We start from the raw sequence: 26,388 nt of genomic DNA, 5'->3' as shown, positions 1-26,388 counted from the left end.
CCTAGTTCTATGGTTGGTCCTTCATTGTCTGTCTTCTGATGTCGAGTCCTTGATTGCTTCTCTCTCTTCAGATGCTGAATATCCCCTACATTTTTGGTTTATTTTCATGATTCCAACATGTATACTTCTAGATTTTCAAGTAGGTTGAAGAATTTGACCAGAGATACTTGGGGTGATGGCCATCTATTTTTAGTATTAGAGATATTATGATGTTGCAGTGACACCCAACTCTTCTGAAGGGACACCTTTGCTATTGTCAGACTAAGTTATAGCAAAATTTGCATTGTAATGCTGCCACAAAACAATGAATTTTATGAGATGTTCACGACAATATATTCTGATTCTGAGTTTATCAAAGGGACGACACCAATTGCTCTACGTTTCCTTATATTTCTGAAGATAACAGTTTGCATCTTTTTATCCTCCCATTGGTCTCTGTCAAACATAACATTGAGTCCACTTTTCCATCTAAGAAGATCATGGCTGATCTGGCCGTGGACTCAGCTCCATGTACCTACCCTCAAGGAAGTCTCAGCTACCTTTGATCCTCCTCCATGCTTTTTTGAGCCCTTTGATTAAGCTTTTAGTCTCCTGCCTTAATGCCATTTTCTTCAGGTCTGACAGTTTTTGTCTGGTGCTTTGCTCATCCTGCCTTACCCCATCAGAAGCAGAGCAGAACTGCAAGTTACTGGAGCCTAGAATAGCATCTTCTTCGAATACGATCCACAATTAGGCTTTCTTGTCACATCTTCTAATGGGAAATTTCTCCAATATTCAATTCAATAAATGCCTGTAGTTTTCTACATTGAAGAAATTGATCTATAAGATTGATGGCCCCTTGTTAATTATATAAAGATGATGGAGTGGAAGATTATGATGCGACATTACCATTGATGAATCACTGCAGTCCACTTTTACTTCCCTTGATTGTAACTCTTGTTGTTATTTGTAAGCCTATTCTTTCTGACTCGTGTCTATTAAACAGGCTGGGAGTGATCATTGACCAGGTGAACTTCAGCTCCTATTTCAAATACCCTGAACTTGAGTAGGGCATTCTGACAATTGCAGTTGTGAATTAGTTGCATAACCAGAGAACCAAATTCCCGTGAGACTACAAGAGAGAAGGAAGTAGCAGATGAACTCCTTTAAGCCATTAGTTCAACTGCAGATACAACTAAATGGATGGCAGCTGGGAATAATTGAAATAATTTTTTAAAAAGTTTCTCCTATAGCTTTCACATTCTCTGGCCTTTATTACTGATTAAAATATTTTTAATGTCTAGTTACTGTTGTAATGCATGCAGTAGTTTCTTGAAGTAAGGTGGGCCAGAGTTAACTTGAGTTACAGGCTAAATGTGCCAAGGAAATGACAGATGATCCAGTCCTCCTGCAGGAATGGAATGCTTATTAGAGAATTAGTGCTTGCATTTAAAATTAGTTCAAGTGATCTATGGATTTGTCCTATCTTTTATTCTCCCCTTGAAATCCCTGGCTGATAACCTTCTGATAAACAGACAACCTCCTCACAAGAACAGAGCAACGACCTTATTTTATTGAATTGATTTTGCTTCCATCTGATTATTTTCTTTAATTAACGCTGTTTGTGAGGCTTGTTGAAATCGATGATTGCAATCTTGCAATTTTGTTAAAGATTTTCCCTCCCTCGATCATTTTGTTAAAGATTTCCCCTTGATTTTACCAAAGCAGCTCCACACCAGTCACAAGCCATAATTAATCCTTAGACAAGAAATCAAATAATTTGCTTTTATTAAGCTTAACCTCGTAGAATTGACTGGTGTTTCACATCCAGCCCAAAATGACTCTCATGAGAAAATAGTTCCTTGGTAATTAACTGTCCTTTAATAGCCATTAATTTGTGAGAGTTTAGTTTAAATTTAATTTAATTTAATTTAGACATGCAGCACGGTTACAGGTCCTTCTTACCCATGAAGCCTGCGCTATCCAAATTCATTCATGTGACCAATTAACCTACTAACCCCTTGCATCCTTGGAATGTGGGAGGAAACTGGAGCACCTGGAGCAAACCCAAGTAGACAGTGTTGGATTCAAACCCAGATCACTGGCTCTGTAATAGAGTCATGCTTATCGCTACACTAACTGTGTCACCCTTCTGAATAGTAAATGTAATCGGGTATTTTACCAAGTGGAGAAGTTCAGCTAAAGCAGGGGCCCCCAAACCTTTTAGACCATCAACCCCTTCATGGAAGACTTGGTCCCTCATCGACCCCCAGGCATCAAAGTGTTCTTTGTAAGCCAGGGGGTGGGTAGGGTGGCAGCACTGTCTGGGGTTGACAGCACTGGCCATCCACCATTCCTCACCCTCCTGTTTGCTCCCAACTTATTAGACAGCTGAAGCCAAATACAATATGGCAGCCACCATGGCCCGCTCTTGCAAGAGGTTGACCACTAATGCCAGCTCTCACAAAAGGTTGGCCAGCTCTACCGTAGACAAGATTTTCCATAGTTATGCCCCTGCTTTCAACCCCAAAAGTTCAATCCACCCCCTTTCAACTCCCAGGCATTTATCAACCCCTTGGATAGTCTCATTGACCCCCCCAGGGGTTGATATTGACCATTTTGGAGATCCCTGAGCTAAAGACACTTTTATTCTGGATCCACAAATGAGCATAGCCTCATCTTTTGATGATAAATCACTCACACTAAATAATGTGATTTTCATAAAATTGGATGCAGTCTGAAAGAAATTCACCAAGTTGGTTTCTGGGAGAGAGAATTGTCCTTTCAAGGGAGACTAAAAGGATTGAGTCTGTATTCTTTGGAGTTCAGAAGAATAAGGGAAATCTTATTCAAACATACAAGATCATAAGACACCTTGACAGAGTAGATGTGAGATGTCTTCACATGTGGCAGGATCTGATATGAGGGGTGGGTCATTTAAAACAGAACTGCATAGAAATTCCTTCTCATTGAATTTGGCAAATCTCTGGAATTCTTTACCTGAGAGATCAGGTTAGAAAAGGTAATGGGTAATTGTGCAGAAGATGAGTTGAAGCTACAGAAGATGATCACGTTGAATTGTGGGGCACCCTTTTGAAGCCAGGTGATACAATCCAGTGATCATTGGGGGGAATCAGAGGTGGAGAGGGTGAACAAATTTAAGTTCTTGGGAGTCGCTATCTCTGAGGATCTTTCCTGGACTCAACACACTAATGACATTGTGAAGAAAGCATGTCAGTGCTTCTACTTCCTCAGGAGTTTGCTTAGGTTTGGTATAACACCAAAAACCCTGGCAAATTTCAGATGTGTGGTGGAAAGTGCGCTGATTGGCTGCATCAAGTTCTGGTATGGGGACACCAATACCCCTGAGCATAAAGCCCTACAAATGGTAGAGATCACAGCACAGGACCACATGCAAAACCCTCCCCACAATCGAGAACATCTACAGGGATTGCTGCCATCAGAAAGCAGCAGCAGTAACAATGATCCACACCACCCAGCATGCTTTGTTCTCACTGGTGCCATGAGGAAAGCGGTTTAGGACTCTCACTACCAGGTTCAGGAACAGCTACTGCCCCTCCACCATCAGACTCCTCAACAACAAACTCAATCAGGATCTCATTTAAGGACACGTGCACTTTATTGATTTTTAAAAAAAATTCTCTCTGTGTTGCTCAGTCAGTTTGTTTACATTTGTTATCTGATTACAGATAATTCATTTACATGTATACACTGTGTACATTTTTTTTGCATTATCAATAAGTAGTAATTCTGCATCTCTCACAGTAAAAAAGAATCTCAGGGTTGTATGGGATGTCAAGTATGTACTCTGACAATAAATCTGAAATCTAAATCTAACCTACGCCTGTAATGACCATCAACTTGTAATGATCAATGATTGGAAGCTTGTTATGAGCTAAGAATTATTTTTATAAGCTTGGGATGTTCCAGGAAGAGTCACGTTTCAAATTATTGACTGCCGATGCACTATTGCTGAAGTGAGACACAGTGAAGAATGTGATGGTTAGTGTTCACCAGCATTGAGACATATGACCAGGCAATCTGCTTCTTGAAGAATGAGGATTGGAAAGTACACCAGGAGAAAATTCAGATCTTCCAACCATCAAATCCCTGGAGTGGCAACTGGGCCAGCAACTTTCCAATCCATGAGACAGCTATGACTGAGCTAAGGGTAGGAATGAACCAGCATTGAACCATTTAGTGACATCTGTGGTCCCAGCATTATCTCACGATCATACTGCTTTTCTCTTTAAGTGACCTACTTAATCTACTTGCTAACAGGAAAGTGTTACTCATGACTCAGTGGTAATCTGCTGAGCTAAATGGAATGGGCTGAGGTCATGCAATGGTTTCCTGATTGGGCCTTTTTGTGCTGAGGTCTCTGCTTGTGCATGATTAGCGCAATGCCCTTACAGCTCCAATGATCGCAACGGGGTTTAAATCCCGCACAATCTGTAAGGAGTTTGAATGTTCTTCCTGTGTCTGTGTGCGTTTTCCCTGGGTGCTCTGATTTCCTCCCACCTTTTGAAACATACTGGGGGGGGGGGGGTAGGTTAATTGTGTGTAAATTGGGCAGCACAGACTCGTGGGCCGAAATGGCCTGTTACTGTTAATTTAATTTTAAGTGATGCTGAGAACCGATCTGCCCTCTCTGTCACATGCAACAAAGCTCAGAGCAGCTATGATGAAGCTCTGCTGTTCTGAGCAATGTTTATCTCTTCACAGACTGCATTTATATATAAAAAAGCTCAATAATAGTCCTTTATCAAATGGACTGAAATATGGACCACAAATTGAATTGTGGCATTTCCAACACTCGTGACAGAACCTCATTGTAAATTATTTGGGACATCCAGAGATAAGGAAGTGCAAATATTTTTTATTCCTTTTTTTTCCCTCTGTCTGACTCTGAGATAGTCTCTCTTTCAGCCTCTTGCTCCCTCTCTTTAGTTTGTACACCTGTTTGCTCCTTCTCACCTGCCCCATTATTCGCTCACCTGCTCCTTCCCTCTTGCTCACTTCTCTCCTCCCTCCTGTTTGCCCATCCCTGTTATCTTAATTGCTGGCTTCCTCCATCCACTCCCCTCCTCTTGCTTTTGCTTGTTTCCTTCTTCTCACTTTCCCTTTCCCTCCCTCTTATCTGCTCTCTCTCACACTTTCTCTCTTGCTCTCTTTTTTGCTCACTTGTTCACTCTCTCTCATTCCCTAATAAGAACATAAAATATAGGAGCAGGAGTCGGCTATCCAGCCCATCGAGCTGGCTCTGCCGTCCAGTGAGATCATGGTTGATGCGATAGGTTCATCTCCACCTTTTCTCCATATCCTTCAATTTCCCCTACTATGTGAAAATCGATCCAACTTTGTCTTAAATATATTTACTGATGTAGCCTCCATTGTTTCAATGGACAGCGAATTCCACAGATTCACCACCCTTTGGGAAAAGCTGTTCCTCCTTATCTCTTCCCTAAATTTTCTACCTCATTCACTCACACTCTATTTTTCTTTTAACTGCTCTTTATCCAGTTTACGCCATCTCTTCTATTTTGTCTGTGCTTCTCTCTCTCTCTCTCCTGACCATCTTGCTTTCATTTTCTCTTTTGCTTGTCCATTCCTCCTCCCTCATTGGCTCACTTTTCCTCTCTCATGTGCATTCTCATTCTTTTTGGTCTTACTCATTCTGCTCTTCCCCCTTCTTGTGCTTTTGCTCTGTTTCCCTCACTCTTTCGCCCTCCCCTGCTCTTTGCTCTCTCTCCCACACTCCAAGGATTACAAAACATTGAGAGGGTTCAGGATTAAACAACACATTGCCATCTTTTTCAATTTTGAACAGTTATTTCACATCATCTTTAGTGAGGCTTGGAAAATTCTCCGCAATAAAACCTTCTCATCCATCTCTTTAGAGTATAGATTGATAACAATGGCAATATGTGAGCTACATGGATGTAATCAGGCAGAGTGTAATCATGGTGAAAGCAATTTTGGAGTAAAAGCCCTGAAGCGTGAACACAGAGAATTGGGCTTAAAGGAACAGACCTCAGTTGCCAGTGTGGCTATCATTGTAATGTCCAAAACATGACAGCCATTTTGCATGAAGCTGTATTTCCCCCTCCCAAAAAAAAGGAATGTGACAGAGAGCAGGTAATGTGTCATGTAATACAGCTGGAGGGAAGGTACTTCCCAGGGAACTGAGCATCGATCCCTGATCTTCAAAACAATGGTCATGGGATCTGTTACTGGAGGGGAGCCAATGGTAGTTCAGCCTCTCCAAGCCAAGACTTGCATCTCCAAGCCTGCAGCACTCTATTCCATGCTGGTGAAACTTGCCCCTGCCCCTCACCTCATTACGATGTACTGTGTTGTTGGCCAGACCCCTCAGACAGTTAAAAGATAAAGAAATGGCGGAACAGTATGGTTAATGTATCCTGTTATACAGGAAAGTCGGCAGATGCTGGGATTGTAGTGCAATTCACAAAGGAGCCGGAGGAACTCAGCAGGCCATGCAGCAGCCATAGAAAGTAAAAAGTGACCAACATTTCTGGCCTGAGTCCTTAGTTAAGGTCTGAGCAAAGAGCAGGCAGCTGAATGAAAAGGTGGGGGAGGGAGGAAGGGGCAAGAAGATGAGTATAGGCCAACAGGTAACATGTCAAAGGTGGACATGGGTGGGAGGGCAGAAGAAAAAAAAAGCTTAAAAGGAGGGGTAGCTCTCAGAATGGAGAGGGAAGGGAAGGGGGTGAAAAGGTGTTGTGTCCTTTTGTATCCTGAGAGGAAAAATATTCAGATACCATGATTAGGAAGGAACACCATGTTGTTGAACCATTATTTAGTCTCAGTGGGATGAATTGTTTGCCTGTCTTTGAGTGAATTGGTCTGTCTGTAAATTCATACGTAAGTCTATTGATCTCACTGTGAGAGTTTGCCTGTGTGTGCACGTGGTTTTTTTTCTGCACTTCTCCTGATTGGAATGTAGACCTTGTGGAAAAAACCTATCGGGCTCTCTCTGAAAAGTCTCCCAGGGATTTTGATTCCAGTGCCAAATAATTCTCACTGTTGCCCATTTTTAACCTTTTCTGAGGCAAGATGATTGTCTACTGTCTCCTTTAGATGTACAGTTTGCGAAATGTGGTGATCAAATGCTGACAGCCTTACTTGTGCCAACAATGGTTTAAGTCAGATAATTTGGGGCCTTTAACAGACTGATTCCATGAACCTCTGTTTCTGGTTCAATCCTTTCTCAGCTTTTGTCTCTGTTTTTCCATTAGGCTGAGCACTAATCGAAAATATCCCAGCTGTTAGTGTTGCTCGGTTTTCATTGCTCCGTAAGCTGTCCACAAACATTTCACAGGCTTCTGATGAACAATTGATGCTGTTTGGTTATTACGTATTCATGAAGTTGCACTCTCCACAAAGAATCTGTGGTACGAACAAGTTAAGAAACAACAGTGTTCTTCAACCAATCAGAATTCCCATCAGTCATGTTACAATTCCAAACAAAAAAAGGGATTAACTGAAATAAGGAAGTACTTTAATTTATTCATTTCAGTGTTTTTAAGTGTTCCAAACAAATGAAGCTTCTACGTGTTTAGGACGGGAAGCTTTTTTTTTGCAGTGTTTAAGACTTGTCACTCGATTTAAAAATTCACTTCCACTTGAATAAACAAGCTGTAATATCTCCTGATCTGTTTGGTGTGTGAAGAATGAACAAGTGCTGAGTCTTTACGTGGCTCTCATGGGAGGGAACATGGGTGGCAGAAGGTATGGCAGGGAAGGATTCTCAAGAGCCACTGTCCAATTGGACTCTTCCACAAGATTTGCTGCAATCAGTTGATTTTCTATAACCTCTGGTAGGGGACTATGTACGTGCAAATTTGATGCATGGTACTCCAAACTCTCTATTGGACATGCTCAAATAAGTTTCGTGATTGAATATTACAATTTCTTTCAACACTTAATGAGATGGTTTCAATGATACTATAATGAGTGCCCAGTGAATAAAAAAAACTATGTTCATGGGTTCTTTATGTAGAAGATAGGCTAAATGTTGTGGTTTGAAAACAAAATGTATTCATGGAAGCACGTTAAAGACATTGAGACAATGGATGGTCAGAACATTTATGAATGAAGCTATGATATTGTTTGATTCTTCTTTCTTTGGCTTGGCTTCGCGGACGAAGATTTATGGAGGGGGTAAAAGTCCACATCAGCTGCAGGCTCGTTTGTGGCTGACAAGTCCGATGCGGGACAGTTTGATTAATACCTTGATAAAGGGCTCAAGCCCAAAACATTGGTTTTGTATCTTTATCTTTGCTACCCTCGGGACACTGTTTGACCCGCTGAGTTTCTCCAGTTTTGTCCTTTTTATTTCAATCACAGTGTCTGCAGACTTTCATGTTTTATTCCAATTATATTGTTTCCTTTGCTTGGCATTCAATTGACTTTCCTGTGTCCATCTGCAGTGAAGAATCTCCAGCCATGACTAGAGGGAAATTTTAAAGGCAATTGAGTTAGATCGACCAACCAATAAAATTACATGGTCTGAGTTTGGTCTTTTGAGTTTCAACTGAAGAGAGGATGTGTGCAATTTTCATTATTTTACATTGCTACCTGATGATAAATTTAACTAAAAATACAGTGCTGGAGAAACTCAGCTGGTTAAACAGTGTCCTTTACATAGCAAATACATGACCAACGTTTGACCAGCTGAGTTTCTCCAGCACTGTGATTTTACTTCAATAATGTCTGCAGACTTGGTGTTTTACTTTTGATAAATTTAGATAAATCAGTCTGATTTATAATGCATTATCCAGTATATTTATTTTGAAATAGAACAGCTCCATGATTCATTTATGACCTGGTCATTCTTAAAAGAAACAAAATATTTAAAATAATCAGGCATCTGCAGAGGGGAAAAAACAGGAATTGCCATAATAATGTAGAAAGCATTAACCATGTAACCATGTAACCATTTAACCATATAATCATATCACCATATCACCATATAAACCATATTACCATATAACCATATAAACCATGTAACCATATAACCATGTAACCATATCACCATATCACCATTTAACCATATAACCATATAAACCATATAACCATATAACTATATAAACCATATAACCATATAAACATATATAACCATATAACCATATATAACCATATAAACCATATATAACCATATAAACCATATAAAGCATATAAACCATATAACCATATAAACCATATAACCATATAAACCATATAACCATTTACGGAGCGGAAACAGGCAGTTTCTTTTCAAGCAGACTTGCATTAACAACAATATTATGGTATTAATTGAGGGATAAATGTTGCACAGAGAACTCTTTTAAATGATAGAAACATAGAAAAATAGGTGCAGGTGTAGGCCATTTGGCCCTTCAAGCCTACACCACCATTCAATATGATCATGGCTGATTAGTACCCGGTTCCTGCCTTCTCCCCACAAGGGCCAAATCTACAAGAACCAGTATCTTAATAACCTACTCTTGAATATTGACAAGGAACCAGCCTCGACTATTTCCTGTGGCAAAGAACTGGCACCCTTTGAGAGATGAATTTTTTACTCATCTCAGTCCTAAAAGACATTCCCCTTATCCTTAAACTATGAACCCTAGTTCTGGTTCTTCTTCCACTGTATTTTACATGCACCTGAGTTGCCTAATGAAATGTTAGTTTGTCTCAATGAGAAGACTGACGATTGAATGTGATTCAAGGGGTCAAAAGCAAATCGGCTAATGTACAGGAGTAAATTTGTCCCTGTTTGTAAGATGCAGTCATGCCAAGAAAAATGAGGCACCTTAGCATTTTTAATCCAAATTACATATGAGACATTTGTAACAGTGCAGGAGGGATGCTGCTTGTCATCACCGCTGGGCGCGGTCAGCTCACTGCTTCAGTGATCCTTGCTCGATCCTGACCTTGGGTGATGCCTGTCCTGATTTTGTATATTCTCCCTGAAACAGGGAGTTTCTGCTGGGTATTCCCACAACCCAAAGATATGCAGGTCAGTTAATTAACTAATATAAATGACGTCAAATGCCACCCACAAATTTGCCAACAGCATCACAGTTATCAGAAGAAGAGTGCAAGAGGGAGATAGATCAGCAAGTTGAGTGATGTCACAGCAACAACATTGCACTCAATATTACAAAAGCCAAGGAGCTGATTATGGACCAGGAAGGGGAAATCAGGGGAACACGAACCAGTCCTCAACGAGGGGTCAGCAGTGGAAAAGGATAAGAGTTTCAAGTTCCTAGGTGTCAACACCTGTCCTGGGGCCTCCATGCCGAAGCAATCATAAAAAAAGGCACGCCGGCAGCAATGATTCATGAGGAGTTTGAGGAAATTTGGTATGTTACTGAACCCTCTTGAAAATTTCTACACGAGAGCATTCTGACTGGTTGCATCACTCTCTGGTCTGGAGGCAACAATGCACAAACAAAAACTACGGAGAGTTGTGTACTCAGTCTGCGCCATCACAGGGATCAGTCTCCACTCAATCAAGGACATCTACAAGAAGCAGTATCTTAATAAAGCAGCCCTCAAGGACCCTCACCAGCCAGGCCATGCCCTCTTCACACGGCAACTATCAGGAAAGAGGTACAAGAGCCTGAGGACTAACACACAGTGGCACAAGGACAGCTTCTTCCCCTCCACCGTCAGATTTCTGAATGGACAATGAATCACAGACCCTATCTCACTTTCTCATTTTTTGAACTAATTTATTTTTAAATACGCCCACTGTGCCGCCCACTTGGCCTGTGACATGAAGGGCACCAGTCCATTCTATCATGGACATCTACAAGAGACGGTGTTTTAAGAAAGCAGCCTCCATCCTCAAGGACCTCCACCACCCAGGCCATGCCCTCTTCACGCTGCTACCATCAGGGAAAAAGGTACAAGAGCCTGAAAACGAGCATTCAGTGGCATAAGGGCAGCTTCTTCCCCTTTGTCATCAGGATCTCTGAATGAACAATGAACGACAGATGCTGCCTTACTTTGACATTTTCTTGCACTATTTTTATTTATTTGGTAAGGTGATTTATAGAAATATTTGTTCTTTAATGTTACCACAAAACATTGAATTTCATGACATGTTCATGATGATAAATTCTGATTCTGGTGTTGATGGACAGGTGAGAGAGAGAGAGAGAGAAAGCAAGCTGTGCGGGAAGGGGAGCGGCAAACAGGAGAGTAAGGCAAGAGGGAATGGGACTGGTATTTGGATGAGAGAGATGTGGAGGGTTCTGGGCCAGGTGCGGGTCAATGGGACTAAGAGGGAGAAGATGATCGGCATGGACTACAAGAGCTGAACTGGCCTGTTTCTGTGCTGTAATTGTTAAAGGGTTATATGATGGCATTACTTTTCTGGGATTTGACGTCATCAAGATGATCTCCTTTTGTGTTAGGCATGAATAAGGTGGGTCGTAAATTTTCAATACCTGTGCTTTGAGCAAACTTTGCAGTTTTGTTCAGAGAGGTTAATAAAAAATATTCTTCAAATGGAACATCTGTGATGCTGAGATTAAAAGCAACCTGCACAGATAAAAGAAGCTTTAAGTAAGACTTTGTTTCGATCATTTGCTCTGTCCTGACATTTAATTAAAGGATGTGGAGTTGTCTCATCTTCTTGTCTTTGGGGTTTCTCCTTGACATTTTTAAAGGATATTGCATTCTCCTGGTGACTGGATGGTCTAGAATGGTTGACTGGTGCAGTAATGAAATACTAGGATGGTTTTCAGTGTGTAAACTGTCAGCCTTCCCATGAAAATGTGGGGTTCATATTGATTGGATTAGATCTCACTTTGGATGAGACTTTTTGTATATATTGGATGTGAAATTCATATCCTTAATTGTTTTCTCAGCCGAGTTGATTGTTGGATATTTCAGAATGTAGTCAAGAGCCAACCCTATCAATAAGAATGGAATTGTCTTTATGGATGCCAGATACTCTTTCTTGCAGGACATCAGTAAGCCACATTAATTTTTGTGTAGAAACCACCACAAGAAATCCTTTTATTATTTTTATATATTTAGATTTGAGGTTGCTTTTCTTCTTCTTGCTGTGATTAAATAAAAGTTTCTTCCATGTGAATGGCCTCCTCTGTGAACAGTTCACTAGAAAGATTGATCCTAATAATCCTTTGGCTGGAGATTTTCAGTTTGTAGTGACACAACTTCCTCATCATGCGGCAGTGACTCACATTCATCTAGCAAACTCAGGGGTTCCTCTTTTCTCTGCACCAGTTGTTGCCTGGCTCCTGTCCAAGAGGTTCCAGGCACCCAGCAGCAGTGAGCAAGCTTTCGTGTTGTGAAATTCTGGATTCCAACTTGCATGTAATGTAGGGGAAGGTCCTCTTATAACAATTTTAAAATATCCAGACAAGGCCTAGAGACTATGGATCAGGTATTGATAAATGGGATTAGATACTGTATATATGCATGTAATAGTCGATACCATGACCCCCTATTTTTGGCCTTGGCCTTGGCCATCAAAGCTCCCAGCGTCCCGACTGCAGACTCTCATCTCCGCTGCCCATTCAAGTTGGGCGTAATTATTGCAATTATTATGGGGTAGAATGTATTTCTAACACACTCAGACCTGGTGCAATAAAGAATACAGTTTTCAGAAATTTTAAAAAGCAAGAATTACCTTGAGCTACAATCCCATGTAGTTGTCTTTGCTCCCCTTCTTGCCAGAAGAGCTATACTTATGAGATGAAGGACACTGTCCCTCCTCCAAATACTCAATGGTTATCTGATGTGATGGCATGCTTGACTCTGGAAAACATTAGATGCTCCACTAATGTAATGAAATTTAACTTTTTCAATTTTTGGACCTTTTCCTTGATTATTTTCAGAATTTATAAGATTATTGGATCCCATTTTATGGTTTGTTTGTCATTTCTTTCATGCATTAATGGAATATTTATGTTTAATCATCACCTCACAAAGGAAGGGTTAAACCATTAGAATAGTTTTTGCTTTACATACTTTTTTTTGTCTCTTTCATAGGTTGGTTATAGCTATTTGTTAATATATGTTTTACTTTGTTGGATATACATCCTTATTACCCACATATGAGTGTGTGTTATATTGGAAAGAATGACCTGAAGCTCTCATCAAGTAAATCACAGCATTGAAGAGTCTGCAAAACAGTGCTCTCTATGGAGAGGCAAGGAACCACTGATGGTAGGTGTTGGTGGTAGCTGTCGAATCTCCACCTCTAACTTGGTATGTGTGCTCTCTGAAAGTTACTCAGTTGTCTCACTGATGGGCAGTACAACACCTTATCACAAATCCTCCACCTTTGTACCTTTTTCTGTCCTGCACTGGGTAGGCATGATGTACCTACTCTTGATGACCGGTAGGCAAAGTATCATATCAAACTCTTCTGAGATGGAAAGTCATTTGAAAATGCACAGGTGCCCTTTCTAAATGAGATACGAGAAGTCCAGGTTACACACGTTGGATTTGGGGATTTACCCTGATTTGAATATTGTCCCAATGTTTATCCACCAAGGAAAGCAAAGGTAATCAAGCCATAGAATCACAGTCATGTCATTAGGGAACCAGCCCTTCAGCATAAAGCACCTACTTACACTAATCGTGCACAACTTCCATGGTCTCTATTCATTTACATGAACTCTCTTGAGATTTAATCCTTCACTAGCACACCAGAGGTAATTTACAGTGGCTAGTTAACTTACCAACCTGCAAATCTTTGCAATGTGGCATGATTCAAAATTAATTTATTGTCATGTAATAAAACAGAAAATGTGATACTGCACAAAATTTCCTTTCGCTTACCTTAAGGCAGACAAAGATTCGCTATCAACAAAAATGCCCAGCCCCTATTACAGCCAGAGAAAAGAAGCAAAAGAAAGTTCCCCCCTATGGTCACTGAACATCCATGGATTTGCCACCAGTGCTTCAGCAGGCTCCGCAAGGCCTTCAGTCTGAACCACCAGCAATCCAAAATCCAGATCCACAACCTTGACAGGAGCAGGAAGCCTCCAGCATCCTCTTGCATCCCGGTTCCAATTCCTGGTACCCCTTCAGCCAGTTTCAAACCAGTCTCCAGCAGTCTACAGGCCAGTGTGTGTCCTTTGATTGCAGTCACCAGCAGCCTACATCCTAGGTTCCTTGCCTCGAATCACCAATAGCCCACTGCCTGTGTGTTATTCAACCTCAAAGCTCCTCTCTGGTCCGCCGCCATGGTCACCATCCTGCTGGTCATTTCCTCTTCTTCCCCTTCTCAAGTGAGGGGTGGTCTCCCTGTTTTCTGGTGCCCTGCGCCAATCCTCCACTTCCCTGGAGTGTGTAACCACTCATGGTCATTGCCGAACCTAAGATGCCGCCCTCTTCGGCCAGACCTCATGGTCATGGGATTTTAAAATAAACCACTGTTGATTCCTTTAACAGGCCATTTAAAGCCTGTACAGAGCCAAAAGTAATCTGACTGGGCATTTGGACCCTGCAGAGGAGTGCTGTGCCTCTGCTCCCTGCTCTCTGCGGCAGCTCCAGCAGTGCCAACATCAGATCCCTGAGAAGAAACCCATGCAGTCATAGGTGAACAATAGGAGAACATTCAAACTCCACAAAGAGGGCAGAAAGGAACAGTCTTGAGAGCCAGTATGGTCTCAGTGGGATGAATGGCCAGCTCCAATGTCATAATAAAACATTAAAAGAATTAAATGGAGGAGGGGAATTTCAATAGCACTAGAACTGCTCTGAGCAAGAGTACTTCATTTAATGACAACCCAATATTTGAGGTCCTGCATAGAATTTATCTTTTTTGAGGGGGCTGAATTCTAGAGGCTACAGAATAAATGCTCTCTCCTATTGTATATGCACACACATATTTACATAGAGGAAAAATCCTCCATTACCTTGACAAGGTTTTTGGAGCAGAGTTCTGCCTCTTTTTTTTCTTGTTTGCAAAGAAAATGAGGTTATTAAGTATCTTGGCAACCACATTTCCTTTCAAAACAGAAAGGGCATGTCATGGGGGTCTGTCTCAGTCTATCTTTTTTGCCCTTTGACAGAAAGTGCCTTTGAAACAGTTAAAATAATTAAAATACATTAAGGAGATCACCATGGTATCCTGCATTCATTCGTTTTCCTTTCTTTCTCATTCTGCACTTAAGGATGGGTTGGGCTGAAAGTGCAGGGATGTCACATCCTCACCAAAACAGTAAATATTGCCTTGCCTGGATCATAGAACAGAAAATTTAATGAGAATTGTTGAAGTCCTGCTTTTGTTGTCAACAATCGGAAGAATAATAGCATTCTGGGGAAACCTGTGGATTGAAATCAAATTTATTGTCAGACTACATACATGATATCACATACAAACCTGAGATTCTTTTTCCTGTTGGTGCTGCAGAATTACTACTAACTGGCAGTGCAAAAAAAAACTGTCCTCAGCCAATACATGTAAGCAAATAAAGAACTGTAAACAGATAACGAATGTTAACAAACTGCAAAACAGAGAGAATAAAAACGAAATCAAGTGCACAAGCAAGAGTCTTTAAATGCGTCTCTCATTGAGTTTGTCAATGAGGAGTCTGATGGTGGAGGGGTAGCAGCTGTGGTACCTATACCTCGTCCCTGATAGCAACAGTGAGTACAGGGCATGTGCTGGTTGGTGTGTGGGTCTTTGATGATTGCTGCCGGTTCCTTATAGGTCTGGGGCCCCCAAACTTTTTAGACCATCGACCCTTTCGTGGAATCCTTGATCCCTCATAGACCTCCCAGGCATGTATGAAATAAATAATATATGCCCACTAGTGAGGGAAACTGTGTACCATATACATGGTGTCCGGGTCTCCCAGCAACAACCCAAACTTTGTTGCAGCACCTCAGTCGCCACGTAACAAATCTGTAGATTCAGCAAGCAAGTGATTACAATAACAGTTTAAAAAAAACCCTTCACTTCTGGCCGGGAAGATGACAAATGGAGCTGGGGCCAAGTCTTCAGCATCACCGACAGCCATTCTCAACCTCTGGTGCGATGCCGTCCGCATCAAAGAAGTTGCCTTGGAGCAGGCTGGAGCAGGGACATTGGGCTGCCGGCAGGAGCGGGGGCCTTGTTCTTTCGAACCAAAAGTTCAATTGACCCCCCCCCCCAATGTTTATCGACCTCATTTCGATCCTTGGGCATTTTCCAATCCCTTGGATTGTTCCATTGACCCCCCCCCCCCCCCCCAGGGGTCGATATCGATCACTTTCAAGACCTCTGCTGTAGATGTACTCAATAATGAGGAGGGTTTTTCCTCTTTGGGAATATATTACAGGTTGAAAAAAAAATCAGCTTCCAACCATTGGGCAACATTGTTTTTATTTATATTTTATAATAAGGGCTGATTTTTAAGGTTCTAATTTCTTTACTTATTTTAGTGTAGGTGCAGAATCTCTGCAAAAATCATTATAAACTGTTGATGTACATTTGCACTGTTGTTTACTCATACCAACTAAACCCTAGCCTTAGGTGCATGATGGATGGATACACAATTGGCCCTTCTGCTTTGAACTCTTTCCATTGGTGCATTCTCCAGGTGAGGTGTCTTCCCACAGCCAATTGAAAGGGGAAGGGAATCTTTCTGAACCAATCGCATTCATTTTGTTTCAAAGCCTTTCCCCTTTCAAAACATACCAAGGTTGTGGGTGTAATTGGTTGGCATGAGCACGTGGACCAAAAGGGTCTGTTATTGTGCTGTATGTCTAAATTAAATTTAAAAATTGTCACTGCATCGTTTGTATTTTTATTACTGATGTTCAGTTGGAAGAGAATCAGTGGATCTGGCTCAGATGTAGGGGAATCCTATGATTGCCTGACAGCACTGCAGTTAGGCTATCTTTAACGAAGAGATGAGGAGATGGTTCAGATATAGAATGATCAGTCTGTTCAAAGATGCAAAGAAGGGGAGAGAATGTAAGAATAGATTGTCAGATAGCATAAGAAGGAATTTTAAAAATGTTCTTGGGGTATGTAAATCAGGCAGCAGAAGGAGGGTGGGGCTACCGAATGATCAAAGTGGGGATCTGTGTGTGCAGAGAGGGCTTTGAGAAGATTTCCAAAGAGTGCTTTTCATCTCTTTAACAGGGAAGGAGATGCTGCCAAAACCATAGTGAAAGAAGTAGTAGTGGAGATGCGAATTGGGTATAAAAGTGATTAACTAGGCAGTACCCAAGGCATACATGTTACCATGTATTGTTGAGGGATGCAAAAGTAGAGATTGCACATTTCCCTGTCCTTAGGGTTGTACCATTGTACCCTAACCCTAATGTTATACCCTTCTCTTCAAAAAGTGATACGTCCATGAATCAGAGGTTGATCATTTTTGTCTTGGTTATTGGAAACCTGCAAGAGGCAATAACCAGAGCCAAATAACTCATCCTTTAGCCAAGTATGTGTCAATAGTGAGTAGCCAGCATGTATCTGTAAACACCAACTGATTTGACTCAGCTTAGACGTCAGAAATTAAATCAGGACAATTTGATTGATGTTGTCAGTGTGGACCTGCTGAAGGCAAGGGATAACTCATTATCATAAAATTGAAATCCACAGATACAAAATTAGTTTTGAAATTGAAACAGATGTTGCACTGATGTTTATTTCATTTGGAGGAAGATGTTTGTTGAGGAATGGGAACAAGAGTATGGTGTAAGTGAGTTGGACTTGGGCATAAAAAATTCACACAGGACACAAAATGTGGAAATGGAATAATCAGTGAGCAGGATAATTGATGGTGATTGACAGCAGAGGTGACAAGAAAGCAAACCCTCTCCTGCTGTGAGCTGGGATGATTTGGAACTGCCTCCCTGGTGGTGAAAGCAGATTGAACTTTTGTCCAATTGATTGAAATGCTTCAGGGTGAAAGGTTGAAGAACTGGCTTCAGTTTCATAGATTTCATTGACTTGAGGAAACTTGTTTGGACCTAGGTACTAGGTCAGAGTGGTGTGGGGTGTATGGTCCATTCCAGTGCTAGAAGTTCTTTTCAAAGTCAACTGCTTAACCAGTCAAAGGCAAAATACATCAAGTGAGCAATGCATGGAATGTATTATAGGAGGAAATTCTTGAAGAGCGCAGGGAATTCTATGATGGAGAAGATAGCACATTTCAAAAGAGCCTTGCTTGTTGTTGGCCATCTTGCAACTCGTTATAAATGTTCACACTGGTCGAACAGGTGGCTAATTCGGCTGTGTAATTGTGACATAGAGCCTCTTTAGTGGAATATAAAATGTTTAATTTTATTGAATACACAACACTGTACCTGACAACTCTGCTGAGCTCCTGCAAAATGTGAATTTATCACCAGGTACTCTTTTATGGAATGTGCAACAGGTTTAATTGTGTACCGTAAGGAGACTTGCCAGAGCTACTCTCAAGAGAAGTGTGTGTATGATACAGAAGGATCAGTTTCACCTTGTAATACCCACTAGTCTGTTTGTCAAACACTTACAATATTCATTACCTTGCTCATTGTACAGGCTGTGAGACTTGAATTAAATCATGAACTGCTGCTGGAATGTAAAGATTATTCCGTATTTGGAGAATGCAGCAGGAAACTGTATTGCTCAGACAGCAACTGAACTCTGCTGTGGGTTTACAGCGCTTTTCATTTCTACCGTGCACAGGAGTTATGTTGGGCTCAAGAAATGAATTTGCCTTAACATGGAGAATGCAGCGCTGGATGCTTGACAGCAGAGACAATCAAGCATGATTAATTGAGGGCCATCCAAGAACAGAGGCATTAGGGCAAATAGCAGTCAATAAGTTGGCTTTTTGAGATGGAGAGGTGAGGCAAAGGGGGAAATTCAGGGCAAAGGCAACCAAAGGCATGGTTAACAGTGATGACCTTTGGAAACTGGCCACTTGCTGGAGACTAGAGTTAGTGGAACCTAGAGAGGTCATGTTGAATTATCTAGGCAGCAGATAATGGCTACGTTGTTCTCGGCCATGATGTATATGGCTGTTAATTCCTCTGTCAATCAAGCCCAGTATCTGGACTGCTGGAAGTGAATGAGATTGATTTTCTGCACACAATTTCCGTGTTACTATCCATTCACTGTAATTTTCTGGAGAAATTGCAATACTTTCATTGATTTGTGTATTTTTGATTGTATGTTCTGTTTATTCATTAGATAGCTTTCTGAGTAAATAGACTGTGTTGTCAGCTCAGTTATGCACTCTTCCTCCCTCCTAACCTATGAAGATGACCATGTAACTAATAACACATGATGCTGGTCATAAGTTAACCTCTATATTTCTTGTGCAACAACAGTGACCTGTTTAAAAGAGAAGATAAACAGATGACCATTGATGGAGGAATCCTTCCGAATTAATGAGCTTTATGGTCTTCATTTTAATCTGCTACATCCGATGCTCTCACTGGGATCTCCCCAACATCAGAAAGACTGGGCACAGACTAGGAGATCACTTTGTTGAGCACCTCGGCTCTTTCCGCCGCGATAACACGAATCTCCCAGTGGCCACCCATTTCATTTCTGCATCCCAACCCCTTGCTAGCGTGTCTGTCCATGGTCTTGTGTGCTGCCAGACTGGGGTTATCTGCAAATTGAAGGAACCACACCTCATCCTCTAAGCAACACCTTATCTTTCATCTGGGCACCTTCCAACGACATTAACATCGATTTCTTTGGTTTTCATTTTAACAACAATGTTTCCCTGTCTCCTTCATCTCATGCTCTCTCTCCCCTCTGTCTCCTTTTCACTGATCCAAAATCAATGCTTGCCTTTCCCCTTATGATAACCAATTAAACACCTTTTGTTGGTCTGGACTCCTCCTTCTCCCGTTCTTTCCCCTTTCTCTCTCCACGCTTTATTCAGATGCCTGCCTGCTTTTGCTTAGATCTTGAAGGACACAGGCCCAAATTGTCGGTAATGTATCTTTACCTCCTATGGATGCTGCATGGTCAGCTGAGATCCTCCAGCGTTTCTGTTTTTTTTTCATCTAATCTGCAGACTCCAGCCTCTTCCTATCTCCACATGAAAAGGAACAAGTTTCATGGCTGAAATCCAATAAAGACCATTCAGCTAATTAAGTTGGAAGATTTGTGAATAGTATCTACATTAACATCCTTTGGAGAGGTCATTGTTATTATACAGGTTATGTGGAAACCAATTTTGTATAGCAAGCTCTAAAAATCATACATTACCAGATTTTTATTGAGAATTCCAGGATTCCTTTGCTGCTCTCCAAGAGATATTCTACATCTACCAAAGTTCTGGTTTATCGAAAAGATGGCACTTTACTGTTCCGTAATCATACATTAGGTGTCGCTGCTAGGCCCATATTAATTGTTCATTGCTAATTAGAACATAAAGCATGGAATACAACATCATAATACAGACCCTTTGGCCCTTAATGTTGTGCTGACCTATATATTTCTACCAAAAGAAAACACTTCCTACCTCATAATCCTTTTTTTTTCTTTCATCCATGTTCCTGTCCGAGAGTCTGTTAAATTCCCCTTGTATTCCACCCTCCACCACCACCCCTGGTGCCATTGCAGGCACCCACAACTCTCTGTGTAACAACACTTGCCCCTAATGTTTCCCCTAAACTCTTGAATTGTGAATGACTGCTGTTGGACTCCTTCACTGGGCAGTTTCGAGTCTACCATGTTAGAATAATTGGAAGAATGTGAAGTAATAGCATAAATAGAGATCAGAATGGATAACGTCAATGGATTAATTCCTTAAAGGACGTTAATAAACCAGATGGTGTTTTGGGGATAGAGCACCAGTTTCATGACAGCATTACTGATATTAGCATTTTGTTTGAGATTTCTGTAATAAACTGAAATCAGGTTCCCCAGTGTGTGTGGCATTTCTCATCTACAAACAACCAATATACTGTACTCAATAGACAATAGGAGCTGGAGTAGGCCCTTCGGCCTGTCGAGCCAGCACCGCCATTTTACAGATCATGGCTGATCACTACCATCAGGACCCCTTTCCAGCCTTATCCCCATAACCCTTAACTCCTTTGCCCACTAGAGTCTTATGTAACTCTCTTTTGAACATAATCAGCAAATCTGCCTCTACCACCCTCTGTGGCAGAGCATTCCACAGATTCACACTTCTCTGGGTAAAAAAAATGTTTTCTCATCTCCGTCCTAAAGGGTCTACCCTGTATTCTTAAACTATGCCCTCTAGTCCTCATCTCCCCCATCATTGGGAACAAGTAATCCGACTTCATCCCTGTCTGTCCCCCTGATAATTTTGTATACCTCAATCATGTCCCCCCCTCATCCTTCTAAACTCCATCGGATACGTCCAGTTTTTCTAGCCTTTCAGCATATGTCAACCCTGCCATCCCTGGAACTAACCTTGTAAATCTGCACTGCACACCCTCTATAGCTAGTATGTCCTTCCTCAAAATTGGAGACCAGAACTGGATGCAATACTGCAGGTGGGGTCTCACCAGGGCCCTGTACAACTGCAGAAGGGCATCTCTGTTCCTATACTCCAATCCCCTCTTTATGAAAGCCAACATGCCATTAGCCTTCTTCACAGCTTTCTGAACCTGCATGCTAGTCTTCAGTGACCGGTGAACAAGTACTCCCAGATCCATTTGCTCCTCCCCACTCCCTAGCTTGTCTCCATTTAAATAATACTCAGCTTTCCTATTATTGTCGCCAAAATGGATAACCTCACATTTGCTTACATTGAACGTCATCTTCCATTCAGCAGCCAACTCCCCCAACCTGTCCAAGTCCCTCTGCATTTTCCTGACATCCTCCTCACACCCCACACCGCCACCCAGTTTCGTGTCATCTGCAAATTTGCTCAAGTTATTAATAATCCCCTCATCCAAATCATTTACATAAATTACAAACAACTGAGGACCCAATACCGATCCCTGCGGCACTCCACTCGCCACATCCTGCCATCCTGAAAAAGACCCGCTTACTCCAACCCTTTGTTTCCTATTTCTTAACCAATTTCCTATCCATGTCAGCACCTTACCTCCAATACCATGCTCCCTGATCTTGCCCACTAGTCTTCTGGAAGTCCAAATACACCACATCCACTGGCTCTCTGACAGTATTGCATTTCCAAGAAAGCAGCACTTGTCTAATGCTGCACTGAGGTTGTCAGGCAGGTCTGCTATCATCTTGTCTGGTTTTCTTGCAAAATAAATGTACTTTTTTTTTCATTTGGTTGGTCGATAGGTTGCAGAGATCCTCTACATTTGTAACTTTTCTAGGTGTTGTAAAATTGCAAACAGCTACAGGAAGCCAAGAGTTAACAAATTGCTGGCCTCTTTGGTGCTGAGGGAATTAAAATTATTCCACATATTCATTAACCTTAAGTGCCACATGACTTCAATAGTCATTCCATAATGTTGCCCAAACCCATTTGTGAAATTGTTATTATTTTTCAATAATATGTTTAATTATACACAGTGGTGAAGAATGATAAGGTCATGCTCCCAAGGTTCCCCTGCATGCATGTTGCTATGGCCTGTACTATGCAGTTAAATTTAAAAATCTGCACTATTATTTCCTCTCACTGCACAACTACTCCACATTTATTAAAGGCACCATGGAATGGAGGTTTGTTGCTAATTAATTGTCCCAGTGTGGTACTAGAGACAAACAGCAGATTTAAACAGGAGTCTTCCTACCCTGTCTTTATTTCAGCAGGTTTAGACAAACTAGCAAAGGCTGGGAGAATTAACAGTAGGGTGGGTAATTTAATTTTTTTGAACATAATAAGGCCATTTCCTTTCTTCTAAATTCAAGGGTTGCATAATGTCTGCTCTAATTTCCATCAAGATGAGTTGCCCTTCTCTGATATGCTTTTGTCCTTCCTCATGTGGCATCGTTTCTGATGCATAGGTTGTGAATATGAATCATATTTTAGTTAGTCTTTACACACCATGGGCGAACGGTGACCCTACTTTGACCCGGGTGAAATTCCCGGGAAGGCAGGCCCTCCTGGCCCTTTCACACTGTGGTCCAAATTCCCTATAATTTGCCTTCCCCAGCGATGATGTAATGAGTGACACATTACACACTCACAGGAAGTCCTAACAGAAGTGGGATTTCACAGTAATGGCAGAGAGACTGACAACGACAGCGGCTCTGCAACTCTGTTCTACAATAATGAGGTAGGCATGTACTGAGAGCATCATTTTGAATGGCGTCTTGCAAATGCTAGAGAAACAAGAATATATATATTCATAGAGCAAACTTGCCCACGCAAGCGGTGATTCAGCACATAAGCACTGATGTCATGATGCTTTCCCTGCTTGGCCATTTGCTGATTCAGACTGCAGAGAGAGGCCCGGGGAATTTACCTGGGTCCGTGGCCCTACCTAAGAGGAAGGGGCCTGGAGCTGGGTAATTTTCCCTGGCTGACATTTTCACATTGCCAGTTCATGGGAGGTTCGCGGGAATCCCCATTTTATGTGGCAGTGTTAAAAGGTCTAGAGAAGGAAACCTGGAAGATCATGGGTGCAGTGGGACTGATAACCTGCTGTCTAACTCTTCTGGAAATCTTGAAGGATTAGCATCTGAATCACAAGGGCCCTGACCCTCGAGTGAACGTGCTGGGCCCAAGGCTTCTGCACTGTATTTAAGATCACCAGAATCCCGGAGTAGATTCTGCCTTAAAACAAATTGGGAACCTATTAACAACCTCCCTTTACGTGTGTCAGGTTCTGCTCCCCACACTCCCTTGAAACTTACTGGGTTAAGAGGAAAATCTACTGTGTAACATAATTTAAAAAAAATGAAAGTGTGATGGAATATTAATGGGAATAACAGGCAGAAAGTTGGTACTACCAAAGACCCTGTGTTGTGGTTCAAGCGATTGAGGAGGATCAAGTGCCTGACATCTATTGGGGATATCAATTGTCCTTGATTGAGAAGTTTGAATCCATCAGCATGTGGGTCATTAAACAACCTGTCTGCACACAAAAAATCTGAAGGCTCACCTATTAAAACTAAGGCCACCTTCTGGTTTGGTGACGCCATTACCCCTAAGGGTAAAGCCCTGCAAAGGGTAGTGAACACAGCCCAGGACAATCCTCCCCATCATTGAGAACATTGACAGGCAACCTGGTGTCGGTGATCCATAGCAATCATATAACCATATAACAATTACAGCACGGAAACAGGCCAATTTGGCCCTTCTAGTCCGCAAGGATCAACATCACCCAGCACAGTCTCTGTTTTCGCTGCCACCATTAAGAAAAAGGTATAGGTGCCACAAGACTCACATCCCCAGGTTCAGGAACAGCTGCTCACCCTCCACCATCAGACTCCTCAACAACAAACTGAATGAGGGACTCATTTAAAGACTCTTATCCTTTAATTATGTTTTTTCTCACTGTATTGTACAGTCAGTTTGTTTACATTTTATTATTTGTTTACATGTAAGTATACATTGTGCACTGTTTTTTATCCCACTACCAATTAGTGGTAATTCTGCTTCACCTGCAGGACAAAGAATCTCAGGGTTGTATATGATGTCAGGTATGTACTCTGGCAATAAATCTGAGAATGGATCACTACCTGAATATTTTGTGTAAGGTATTGCTGGATCCGTCCAAGAATAGACCTGGAGCTCATCAGGGTTGTTGAGTGTTGGTAACGTGTCGCAAAATGGAATGAACACTGCGGAACCTTTCCTGTTTTGGAAACAGTGTTAACTCCTCTTTACAGCTACAACCACGGCAGAATGCTATTGGCAAGGTGGTAAGTTCGGTGTGAGGAGTAGAAGGGCCAAGCATGAGGGCAGAGGAGATTTATCAGGATGTTGCCTGGATTGGAAAACCAGTCTTTTGCGGCAAGGTTAGCAGAGCTGGGACTTTTCTCTTTGGAGTGTAGAAGGATGAGATGAGACTTAATAGAGACTGCAAGATTATGAGAGACATAGATAGGGTCGACAGCCAGCTCCTGTTTCCCAGGACAGGAATAGCTACCAGAGGACATGAGTACAAAGTGAAGGGATGGAAATTTAGGGGAGACATCAGGGTGTTTTTTTTTACACAGAGTTGTGGGTGCCTGGAATGCCTTGCCAGGAATGGTGGTGGAGGCTGAAACATTAGGGGCATTAAATACATCTTAGACAGGCACATAGATGAAAGAAAAATAGAAAGTTACAGGGTATGGTGGGTTGAGTACTTTTTTTAAGGAATATATGGGACCACACAACATCGAGAGCCAAAGGGCCTGTACTGTGCTGACATGTTCTATAATCTATGGGTACTGATCCCTTATCTATGGGTACTGATCCCTTAGCCGCCAGCAGGACTCCCAGTGACCAAGGGTGGCACATGCAGTCATGATGCCAGTTATAATCATTGAACTGGGGGACAGGCAACTTGGAGTTGGAGAGGACAGAGGGTGGAGTCACTGTTCAATCCTCATTCCTTTGGTGACAAAACCTTCCAATGAGTGTAAACAAAATGGATTTGTAACCTTTTGAAATTAAGTAGTCCGCTTGGTACCTGAGAAGTTCTGGACCAGTTCAAAGCCAGAAGCAGATGGATGCCTGCCCTAATTCCATGTCCCAAACAATCATACCTGGAATCAGACAAATGCATAAACTTTCTGTCTGAATAGGATTGTGCAACACAGAAACAGGCCTTTGTCCATAGCATTTATCCCAACCAGTCTACTTAGCCTTGGCAATTCAAGTGCTTCTTAAATTGTAGAGTGAGCCCTTGCCTCCTTCATCTTCTAAGATGTGTTCCAGATTGCAAGCTATCCATCTCACCTTTAACCTATGTCCCATGGTCTTAGATAATTTAAAAAAAAATAAACATGGTGACAGGCCCTTTTTTCCCTTGCAAATCCCCCTAAAAAACCTACAAACCCCGTATATTTTGAAGAGTGAGAAGAAACCAGAGCACCCAGAGGAAACCCATGCAGACATGGGGAGAATGTAAAAACACCTGGTATTTGAACCATGGTTGCTGGCACTGTAACAGCGTTGAGTTAACCGACCCACCCAATGCCCCATGCTTTCAGACATGTCTGCTGGGGGAAATGTTTCTAATCATCTGTCCCATCTCTGCCTCCTATAATTTTGTATTACTGTATCAGGCACCCACACCTTGACACCCTCAGTCCCCTCTGCTGGAGGGAAAACCAACCCAGTCTGAAATAATTCATCCCAGGCAATATCCTGGTGTCTCTTGCCTGAACCTTCACCAGTACAATCACGTACTTCCTCTCGTGTGGCAACATAAATGGCTCACGATATTTCAGCTTTGATGAAAGCAATGTTTTAGAAAGTTGCTCCCTGGTTGTCTAGTCTGTGGCCCATATGCCTTTTTAGTCACTCTTCATTTATTTCCTCTCTTTACCAGTCATTG

General features: G+C 41.8%; 1 protein-coding gene and 1 long non-coding RNA gene across 11 annotated transcripts in view; one reads left to right on the top strand and one right to left on the bottom strand.

Annotated features, from left to right (window-relative positions):
• The window catches only part of plxna4 (plexin A4), a 544,272-nt gene that overhangs the window by 141,360 nt on the left and 376,524 nt on the right, over positions 1–26,388 (top strand). The gene's annotated exons all lie outside the window — the stretch shown is intronic.
• On the bottom strand, positions 6,788–25,594 carry LOC138748236 (uncharacterized). The gene is made up of 5 exons (XR_011347891.1): positions 25,519–25,594; positions 20,210–20,361; positions 19,947–20,062; positions 12,677–12,804; positions 6,788–7,410 (listed from the first exon to the last, which is right to left on the bottom strand). It is a non-coding gene; the product is annotated as an uncharacterized lncRNA (long non-coding RNA).

The sequence above is a fragment of the Narcine bancroftii genome, chromosome 13, assembly GCF_036971445.1.
Source record: "Narcine bancroftii isolate sNarBan1 chromosome 13, sNarBan1.hap1, whole genome shotgun sequence".
Lineage (NCBI taxonomy): Eukaryota > Metazoa > Chordata > Chondrichthyes > Torpediniformes > Narcinidae > Narcine > Narcine bancroftii.
Note: the sequence above shows the minus strand (reverse complement) of the source record. Positions and strands in the feature narration are given on the sequence as shown.